Consider the following 10,550-nt stretch of genomic DNA (forward strand, 5'->3'; position numbering starts at 1 on the left):
GCCGTCCTCAGTGAGAAATAAGCCTCTCTGTTACAACCACTGATGTCATGCCCAGTTTACACATCTAACATCGAACACATTACAGTTGATAAATGAAACAGTGAAAATGAAAATCTTATTTGGCATTCAAAACAAAATCTGAAATTGAAAAAGGAAACAGGCATTTAAACACTTGTTGGATGGGCACTAAAATAAGTATTGGCACTGAAAAGAAACTTTCAGCAGAAAATAAAACACAAGCATTAAAGTTTTGTGTTGCAGGTTTTCAGTTTCAACTCTGTTATTGTTTTGGCATAGAGAGAAAGGATTTAATAATAACATAATAATATAAATAATAAACTTTATCTGTATAGCACCTTTCATACAATAAATGCAACTCTAAGTGCTTTACAGCAAGAAAATGACATGCAATGTTTGACTTAAAAACAGATATAAAGGAGCATTTAAAAATATAGAGATGAAATGAGATGGATAAGAACAGATAAAATGCATAAAATTAAACACAAATAGAGTTAAAATATCAAATAAGCAATGTGCATTTTAAAGTCGCGGTAGTTCAAGTGCAGTCAGTGCAAGAGAGCTTCAAGAGTAACTAGTTAAAGGCTAAAGTAAAGAGATGTGTTTTTTATCTTTTTTTTGAAAGTATGAACTGAGCAGCTTCCTGATATCTAACAGATAGTTTGTTCCACAGATTTGGAGCGTCGCTGACAGAAGCTGCTGAACCTCCAATAAACCAGCAGCAGATGATCTCAGTGTTCCTGAAGGCTCATAGTTCACCAGACAGTTAGAGATGGAGCTCTGTCTGAGACCATTAAGAGCTTCGTATGTGAGGAGGCGGAGCTTAAAGCCAGTCCTGTGTGTTACAGGTAAACCGTGCAGAGCAGCCAGAACTGGACTGATGTTCTCTCCTCCTGGTTCTGGTTGATAATCCAGCTGCAGAGTTTTAGATGAGCTGAAGTCTCTCTCTTGTTTTCTTTGGTCGGCCAGTAAACAGTGCATTTAAGGGGAGGTGCAAGGCAAGCGGGATTTATATATAATTCACACACTAGGAACAAGTAAGAGCATCACTGTCCCTGAGCTTGCTGTCTGTTCAGAAGCCTGCCCTGACCGAATATCTCGGCGGTGACTTCAACCTGTAACCGTGAGTGATGTACTGTCGGAGCACACCGGAACGAGGCACCGCTATCTTCTTCTGACCATGTGAGGAAATGAAATGTTCGCCGTTCTTTCATTTCTCTCCGTTTCCATTTTCCCAGCTTTAGTTACTGTTAACCTGCTAATGCAAACAACACTTCCTGTATCTGATTAAAAAAGCATCATCGTAAACAGAAACCTTTAATACCCAGACCTTAACATGCACTGATAATCAATCTCTGATTGGTTGTAATGGCTCATTGGCATCACTTTATATTATTTAATGGAGGATTGACATGCACGTTCATCGCATACGGTAGACTATCCTACCTCATGTTTCTCCTTTTTGTTGTCACCCTTGTCTCCTGTGCGTACTTTGCACCTTGAAACCATCCCAATGTAACAACCCACCATTATCAAGTGTAAGTTGTCCAATTAAAGAAGTTGCCCAACTGGGTGGTAAATACATGCTTCCAGTCTTTTGGCTAAGCTATGCTGTGTATTTTCTAAAATATCAAATTATTCCTCTAAAAACTCACACTCAAACTGGCATTTCTGAATTTGATTGACAAGTACCTGCAACACACTCACACAAAGTGGCCTTAAACAGTCCAGCAATGGAGTTTTATTTTCCATTTCTTAGTTTGTCCTTCAACAATCACAGTGAATTATCATTAGAAGTGTTTTTTTGTAATGTTGGTGGTCCACTAATTTAAGCTTAAATTACTCAAGTACCTTAATGCAAATTTGAGTGTGGTGCCTGGAGATCAGCTCCAATACGTCTAACACTAATAAAGCAGTGGTGGCTAATGAGCTAGTCCTCCTAAACTTCATTTAAGTGTTCTTTCATTCAACTGACAGTTTGATGGTAATGTTTAATGTGTGCCTCATTACCAGCTGCATGAACTGTTGGAGCAGTGATGGAATGAAGATTAGAGAAGCAGATCTGAGGAAGGAAGATTGCAAAATATAACCTCAGATGCTTTTCCTGCAGGTTATTGATTCTCTTTGAGGAAGGCACGGCGTGAGGTGGTTATCACCGGCGTCTCTAAGCCAGAAGGTTCTGGATTCGGGTCGGACCCTTCTGTGTGTAGTATGCATGATCTCCATGTGTCTGCATGGGTTTGATTGAGGTGCTCTGGCCTCCTTCCGCAGTCCAGAAACATTGGAGGCAGAATACGGCCTGATTATGGTTAGAATGTGACTGTCACTGCTTGTCTGTTTCTATGTGTCACTCCGCTGATTGACAGCCGGCCTGTCAAGGGTGAACGCCACTTCTTGCCCGATGTCAGCTGCGATAGGCTCGAGCCCCAGAGTGGTCCTCATGATTCCGTTTCAATACAGTATTTGATGGTTTTTGCGACTGCACTTGAAGAAACCTAAAACTGTTTGACGTCTTCTGCACTGACTGATCTTTATATCTTAAAGTAATGACGGACTGTCACTTCTCTGTACTTAGTTGAGCAGTTTTTGCCATAATATGGATTATTACCGTAGTTTAGTGGCAACCTTTCCAGACTGTAACCTGCCTCAGCGTACATTCAGCTGGGATCGGTTACAACCCTCCAATGAACCTGTCCAGGATAAAGAGGCTAGTATAGGTAATGAATCGATGGACCGCAGTAGTTGAATACGATTTTTTGCTGTTTAACAACACAACCTTAACACAATTCAACTGATGGTCTGAAATGCATCAAGAAAATTCACTGGTTAACATTGGACAATCATTCAATACAAATGTGTGTCCCTTCAAGAAATTGCAGTCTTGCAATCCTAACCATTTATGCAAATTAAACAAATCTCCAGACTATTTGCTGGAATTTGCAATTTTGCAAAATTACAGCACTTTATTTTTGGTTGAAGGTTTTTTTGTAACTTTGAGCCCTAAGTTCTTAAAGTTCCATGTAATGTGTGGAATGCTTATCATCATTAAATATGACTCTTTAAAATAAAAATAAAAATACCCTTTTTTTCAAAAACTTTAACTTTTTAAATAACTGCAAACTAATCCCATGAAACGATTTCATCACGTTTTTGTTTTTTTAAGTGATTCCAAAATCTTTTTTTTTTTTTTTTTTATCTTAACCATCACATAAGAACTAATTTAAATCCTGGAGCGACTGAAGCTTATGTATACATAATGTGTACTAGTCAGACATCAAATGTGGCTTGAAGTGATGAACACAAAAAGCAGAAGCAAGAGTAAACGTAAAAGAACACGAGGTCTAAAACAGAATGAACATTTTAAGAGACACAAAAAAGCCTGGTTAAAAAGATGAGTTTTGTACTAATGAAGAGCATCAATGGGGCTTGTTTCATCAGCAAACACAGCAATCCTACTGTTGAGTATAATAAGCTCGTCTGAAAGTCTCCTAAAGCCACCGCCAAGGGACAACAAATAGAGACTAAAAAGGACTAGACGAGCAGCATGCCTTATGGTGTTCCACAGGTGGTCATATTTTTTACAGATGAGTTCATTGAGGACAACAAAAAATGCTCTGCCTGTGAGATAAGATGTCCACCACGAGGTCTTAAACTAGGTCTTTTTTTTTTTTAAATCACTGGAGGTCAGGATCACAATCAATATTATAATCAATGGATAGAAATACTCTTACAGTATAATGCTCTTAGATTTATTACCACATAAAATAAAATAGTTATGGCACTCATCCAACTTCTAATTGGTCATGGAACAACATGCCCTTGTTTTGATGGCATTCATATGAGAAGAGCGAGACTTGCATGTTTAAGTGGATCCAAACATTGACAGGATCAAGTCAAATGTGAAAATTATTAGATTTGTCCAAGATCCAAAAATGTCACACAGAAAGTGAACTTGAGCCAGAAACTGTTCATCCAACATGTGCTCCAAGATGTTTGTTGCCTGTTTGTCTTTCCACATGCGAAGGAAAGAGACAATCTGCTGGTGAAATTCACATGAATGGTCCAGAACCTTTCCTTTGCTCAGCTATCAGACATCGTCGTAGACGAGGGCATCAGTATGTTCTGCCTCCAAGTCAGCCAGCTGCAGACGGTCCATGAGTGTCCATGGTGCCATTCAGATCATCACTGAGATAGCACACAACACAAATGGAGGAATTGTGTTCAAAAATAGACAATCTTTTGATTCTGTAGTTTGTCCCTCTAACTGAATAAACCCCAGAAGTTCTTCCTTCTCTGTTCCTCCAAGCCCTCAAATAAAACCAGCAGAACCAACCATGAAGTGACTTACTGCTTCTTCACACTGTACTCATTCATCACAGCAATACATTTGTTGCACCACAAACACACCTATTTATTACTTATTTAATATATTTAATAGATACCTGTCTGATATTGAATTTTTACAATCAACTATTAAGGAGACATTTTGAAGCTCGTAGTTTAGTTAATGTTAGTTTCTCTTTGGCAGGTGAGAAGCAGGTGTCCTATCAATCAAACAAAGCACATTCTGTCACTAAAACACACAGACGGTTTCGGGGACTCTTTGGCAAGGTCCTGTTGTCAAGGTTACTAACAAAGATCATCTATGACTCAAGATGCACACTCCTACTAGCTTCCCGCCTTGTCTGTGGTTCAGGTGTCTTACAGTAGATCAGAGATTCATACGTTAGTTTTATTTATCATATCACTCACATGCCAGGCGTCCTCCTGCAGGCCAGAGATAACTTCCAGTGGGCCGTATCCACCCCCGAGCAGCCAGTTGAAGGTGCCAAGCTCGAGCTGTGATACTACATTCATGAGCATTGCAGCATCAACCAGAGCATAAGACTGTAGGGTTACCTCACACAGCCCCTTCAGGGCTTCAACCCTGATTAACCAATACAAAAACAAGAGGCAATATTTGTATTTAGACTATGCTATGGCAGAATGTGGGTGCATGAGATGTATACAGCTATGAATATATAGTACAGTGACAATGTCAAGTGAGGCTAATAAGTATCATTGAGGTCAGAAAGCCAAGCTTTGATAAATATGCATAAAAATGCATCGACAAAATTGGTGTTTTCTCTATACCTTCCCCAAACAAGAAAACACAATCTATAATTTAATTTATGCAACCAAATCCAAACCTGTTTTGTATCCTCTGTTGTTTCTGAAAGGTTTGCTGCAAACAGCCTCATCGCTGCAGCATCACCAGTGCGGAAAATGTACCTGCCAAATCATCCCGGGACTGTGTGTGTGTGTGTGTGTGTGTGTGTGTGTGTGTGTGTGTAACCTCTACGACAACCGCTCCCTGCGGCGGTTACTGCAAACAGGAAATAAATAAATAAGAAAGGGTTCTTAGACAGCTTGTCTGGATGAATAATAGTTACGTTAGACAACTTAATAGGAATGTGTTATTGGTCATGTATCCAGTGTTGGTACGACGACACTTTTAGTGTACCTCCCTCATAAGCAGGGGGGCCACAGATAAGGAATAAATATATCAAGAAATGCAATATGAAAACATAGAAGACAAACATATTGTGCTCTGTCTGTATCACCAAATTAAGAAGTTTATTTATTCTAAATGGAAATCACTGGCGGAGAACAAGCAGGTCAAGCTCCTGAACTTAGAGTCAACAGATACCAAAGGTCATTTAGATTGATCGACGTGATTTGTCATCCCGCAAACTTATAACGTGTCTTTCTACAATACTTTAAGTCTAATATACTTAAATACAACAGGCAGGGCTGCCCTCTGCTTGGATGAATGAGGTCAGAAAATGTTTTTGGGAGAAAGGTTGAATCCATACTGAATCCAAATGAGTTGCATGCAGTACCTTCACTACTCTAATTTTAAATGCAATATGTTAACACAGTGTTCCCTAAACAACCCATAAGGGAGGAACACTCAGAGTCTATAGCACCACTACTGGTACCTCATAAAGAAACTGCTGTGTGCAAATAAAGCACAAGAGTCTACTGTGTGGATGAGCCTGTATCAGCCTTCCACAATAGGACACTTCACTCTGTTACAAGCTCCTTTGTGAGACACTTAAAGTTAGAGCCATAACAGCTGAATGTATTTCTGGCTTAACTGCTAGTTAAGAATAAAGGTATACTGTATAGTTGAACTATTGTTATTCCAATCAGTAGTAATGACACCCAATTTAACAGCAATTGGAGGTCATCAAAATTAATGTTGAATCTGTGTATAATTTTAACAAAACAATGTTGGACTTAATCAGATTCTTCAATATAAGCAAAATATTTGAAATATCAAACGAAATTAAGAATTTCAGAGAAATACTTCAGAAAAAACTTACAACTTTTCAAACAAATACTTTGTGTAGTACTTTGTGTACTTTCTTAGTTTGAAGTCATCCTGTACTTTACTTGGCTGTTATGGGTCATTGTGCGGCTGCATCAGCCTACTTATTCTGAGCGCCTGCTGGACAGCCACCCGGACGTTATCCTGAAGGGGTTGATGGGTTGATGTTTACATGTTGGTATGCAGTGTCTGCTTTACACCATATGTATTCTCCGATGTGTTCTTCCTAAACAACTCAACCCTCTGCATAGTGCACATGAGAGGATTTCCCAATCTAAACAGATTTTTCATATACAGTGTGAATTGTAAAAACGCACACACCAGATGAGTCACTGAAGAGACAGGACACTTCGCATCTATACTGAAACATGTCAGAGTGGTGATTCCAAGGAACCTGAGATCTTACAGAAACTTGCATGATGAAACGTTACCTCTGAGAAAAACAAACATGGAGGTGAATCAGTGGCGTCAGTTGTTTGACTTGTGTGTGCTACGTTTTGCACCGCAAAACAACATGAAAGACAGAAAACAAGTGTAAATAAAGTTATGACTGAGAAGACAGAATCAGAATGGCTTATATATTTTGCAGTGCAGGGCACATACATGCTCCTGCTCCAAACGAACATCACTGTTATTTGTACACAGGTGGAGGGGAAAGTGAAACCTGTGATCATTAGAAACCCTCCGCTGCCATGGACATGTCGCTCCGTATTAATTCATCTGTGCTTTGGGCTTACACAACACTTGGTTCCTGGTTTGCTAGCTCTTATTGGCTATTGCGAGTTTCTGCCCAATATTTCCTTTCTTTTCCTGTCACAGTTCAGGATTTCACATCGTAAATTTCGGACTATTCAAAATCAGGGAGACTCTGACCCAGTCAGTAACTTCAGGATTATGTCTGTCAACCCCTCGAACTACAGGTTCATTTCAGCTGTTGCCAAGTTCAGACCAGCCTTGAGTCTAGAACGCTCTGAAAGTTGACGGGAGATGAGAATCTGACCCAAAGTCAGCCCAACTATCCTCTTGTGTGGTACCAGCCTTCGTTTCACTGCTCCACTAAACATTTTTCCAGCAGTGTTGTGGAGTGTCCAGGTGCTCTGTGGAAAACTTCAGGCTGCCGGGATGTTTTTGAGGACAGCAGCAGCTTCCTCCTACGAGTCCTGCCACAGACATCCTGCCTGTTTATGATGAGCATTTGATAAACTTATGAGTGATTAGTTAGTTATGTTTTTGGCATGGTTCACATCAACAGATGCTTTGTGTAAATAGCAAACTCAAAGTATTTATTTTATAAGTCTAAGTATATTTAACCCAAACCTTTAATCTGGCTTTTGTTGACAATAGCCACCATTAGCCATGGTTCACATACTGTGTCCAACCTATACTGTGAATGTGTGAATGATGAGGATTTGACCATATTTTAACACAAATAGAATTCACATTTTCTTGCTGCTGGACATATATGAAGTGTGTAACACCCACAGAGAGTTTATAAAAGAGTTCCAGGTCTGAAAAATGGTTCAGATCCAGAAGTGTCTTCAGCTGCAATACCAGCGAGTGCCACTAGAGGTCGGCTACATCTGTTATCTATCAGTGGGCCAATCAGATCAGTCAGATCCACCGCTGGCTCCTCCCCCAGCTCGTCCAAATATGGTCACTTCCTGCTCCAAACCGCTCCGAACTAGCAAAGATGGTGACGGACAGAATCTGAACTGGAGGATTCATAATGTTCACAAACCAACGATGACATCACTGATGGTTGATGACATCACTGATGGTTGATGACATCACTGATGGTTGATGACATCACTGATGGTTGCCAGTTGGTCACTATTAAATAAATATAAGATAACTCTATATGGAGCCACCTTCTCTCATGAACTCTATGTCCTCAAAAAAATGAACACAATAGCAGAATATATTACAAGTAGGATCCCTCCAAAGTTATACTGTCGGTCATCCATTAGCTGAATTGGACCTGTGCTGTGCTACTGTTGAATTCCCATCAGCAATGAATCTTTATCATTTCAGTATTCTCAAACTGAGCCTGAAGGCCGAGGAAAAACAAGCTTCACCTGATGAAATAGTTAGAAAGGTGATAAATCTCCTCTTTCTCTCAAACACTTAACACACACACACACACACACACACACACACACACACACACACACACACACACACACACACACACACACACAGAACAACTGGAACCTACAGGAGGAGGGAACGAGCAGAGTGTCAGACGAACAGGTGACAGCCACTCAGACTGTTTCTGAATTATGGAACAGCAATAAAAATAGACCTGAAAGGTTTTACATATTTAATGAGGTCTCTTACAGGTGAGGTGGTCGAACTCCCCATTGGTCAGTGTTGGTCATAAACACACACACACACACACACACACACACACACACGTGTTCAATTACACATACTGACATAAAAAGAGTTGAATCTTGAGCAAGAAGAGCAAAGAGTGCACACACACACACACACACACACACACACACACACACACACACACACACACCACACACACACACACATACAGTTAGATAGCTCTCTGGCTGCTACACCCACTTGTCACTGCCAAAGAATGTGGAATCAACAGCAGACACAGGGAGACAGTGTGAGGAAGCATATGTGTGTGTGTGTGTGTGTGTGTGTGTGTGTGTGTGTGTGTGTGTGTGTGTGTGTGTGTGTGTCACAGAGAGGGAGAGACAGACTTAAATACCACTCGTGACAATTACATCTGCCTCATCCTCAACATCTGTTGGGAATGAGACACTTCTGCTGCCCTCAGGAACACACACACTCACACACTCACACACACTCACACACTCACACACACTCACGCACGCACACACTCACGCACGCACACACATGAAAGCAAAGTGAGAGAGTAATAAAGGAGGAGGGCCAGAAATATTTTACCTGGAAGATTTGTTTAGTAAAAATAATGTCAGCAAAGATCACTGAACTGAGCAGAAAGGATGAGAAGAGGGAAAGTGTGTGTGTGTGTGTGTGTGTGTGTGTGTGTGTGTGTGTGTGTGTGTGTGTGTGTGTGTGTGTGTGTGTGTAACAGAGAGATAGAGAGGAATGTCAGAGAGATTGCACCGCGAGACACTAGGCGACATGGAAAGCCACACCGGAGCGACTTCAACCACAGACCACTATTTCAACACAGTCTCATTGCAGTTACTCACACACACACACATACATACACACACACACACACACACACACACACACACACACACACATACATACACACACATATACACACACACACACACACACACACACACACAATATACATATATATAAGCAATACGATCACATTATCCACATGCATCTTATTTCCAGACAGACAGACATCATGTGCTCTGCCGGCATCACACCCACAGCGTCCTAAATAGATTCCCTTCGAGGATGCAGTTAACGCTGAAACCCGCATTAATTCGTTTAATGTCAGATTGTATGATGTCAAATGAAAGGCTGGAGAACCGCCCAACAGGGAAGCAATGCACTGCCTGAAGTTTAGGACAGAGGGGACGCAGTTCACCAGGCGTAAACCCCCGTTTGTCTTGACCGTGGTGCTGTTAGACGACCACCGACTGGACATCAGTGCTCACCCTTTTTCATTTCCCACCACATATCTGGCACCCGTGCGTAAAACAGCAGCTCGTTATGTGGTTACCGTGCGTAAAAAGATGGTCAGCTGCCGATCGTTACCTTGATAACTGGACAGCAGTCTTGAGCGGCTTCCTGTCTCTGCTTCAACTTCTCCTCTGTCCTCTCCTTAAATCCACAGTCCAGGTGCAGATTCGCTCCTGTGCCCTCTCTGTCTCGCCGTGTCCCCCGTTTAAAGACGGTGTGCAGCACGCAGTCAGCGGAGTGCGGGGAGCGAACCGGCAGCGGTTCGGCTGCTACGGCGTCACAGCTGAGGAGGGGGACGTGAGGAGGGGGACGTGAGGAGGGGGACGTGAGGAGGAGGACGTGAGGAGGAGGAGGTCTCACTCTGATGGCAAGGGGCGTCGTTTTCACGCTTTCCAGTCATATACGATCAATGCTGTAAGGCATTGCTGATCAGCTCCACATTTTATTTTTGTCTTTTTCATTTAATCATTTACAAAATAAAATAAACTAAATAAACCTTGTG

The 10,550-nt window shown here is 41.3% G+C and overlaps 1 protein-coding gene across 1 annotated transcript in view; it reads right to left on the reverse strand.

The window, feature by feature from the left end:
* The window catches only part of LOC138214249 (junction plakoglobin-like), a 114,090-nt gene extending 103,768 nt beyond the window's left edge, over positions 1-10,322 (reverse strand). Inside the window, 1 exon segment of the mRNA XM_069175676.1 lies at positions 10,124-10,322. The gene's annotated coding sequence lies outside the window, so the exon portion shown is untranslated.
* Between the last annotated feature and the right edge of the window lie 228 nt (positions 10,323-10,550).

Source organism: Embiotoca jacksoni, unplaced genomic scaffold (assembly GCF_022577435.1).
Source record: "Embiotoca jacksoni isolate LCO1_2020_lvr unplaced genomic scaffold, fEmbJac1.0.p SCAF_69, whole genome shotgun sequence".
Classification (NCBI taxonomy): Eukaryota; Metazoa; Chordata; class Actinopteri; family Embiotocidae; genus Embiotoca; species Embiotoca jacksoni.